Source organism: Primulina huaijiensis, unplaced genomic scaffold (assembly GCF_012295235.1).
Source record: "Primulina huaijiensis isolate GDHJ02 unplaced genomic scaffold, ASM1229523v2 scaffold202901, whole genome shotgun sequence".
In the NCBI taxonomy this organism is placed as follows: domain Eukaryota; kingdom Viridiplantae; phylum Streptophyta; class Magnoliopsida; order Lamiales; family Gesneriaceae; genus Primulina; species Primulina huaijiensis.
Window position 1 is genome coordinate 1 of NW_027353026.1, and position 707 is coordinate 707.

The following is a 707-nucleotide window of genomic DNA, read 5'->3' on the forward strand; positions in this document are numbered from 1 at the left end:
AGATTTTTTATTTGAGTTAAAATGGCTATTTCCCACCTGAATGGTTTATGTTACAACGTAAAAGAAATGGAAATAATCTATCAAAAAAAGAAAAGAAAAGGAAATAACAATATCAGTGAAGTAATAATACATTCCCAAGTATCAAATTTCAGTGCTCAGTCCAATCATCAATTATGGGAGAAACACACAGCGAATGGGAGAAAAGAAAAGTATGTACTTCGAAATCTCGAAGGAAAAGATGCATCAAATTCCTGTATTACTTGTTCCCCCTGAAATACATATATACTTTCTGCAAAAAAAAAAAAAACAATGAAAAAATTTTAATTTAGCAAGTTAATTTTCCAATAAATCAAGGTTAATGTTATTTCCACAAATTTCTAAAAAGATCTATAAAGAAAATTTAAAAAATAAATTTTATATGACCAGGCCTGACCTACTGCTCGGATAAGAAAAAAATATCTCGCCCGAATATAAATCCGCTCTTGTTATCTGGCCTATTTTGACGGAACCGATTTGCATGTCTAAGCTCAAAGTATAGATTCTGTTAAAATGCAGTGATGGGTCGTCTTACCTGGACTACCCACAAGCTCAGTAAAGATTCTATGCAAAACAGCGCAAACCCAACAAGGAAAAATATCTGCAACAAAACAAGGCAAATCACATTCATGACAGTAATAAATATGTATATTGCGCAATCTTAGGAAACA

General features: G+C 31.8%; 1 long non-coding RNA gene across 1 annotated transcript; it reads right to left on the minus strand.

Annotated features, from left to right (window-relative positions):
• Window positions 1–85: 85 nt before the first annotated feature.
• On the minus strand, window positions 86–707 carry LOC140966243 (uncharacterized). The gene is made up of 2 exons (XR_012173286.1): window positions 572–707; window positions 86–289 (listed from the first exon to the last, which is right to left on the minus strand). It is a non-coding gene; the product is annotated as an uncharacterized lncRNA (long non-coding RNA).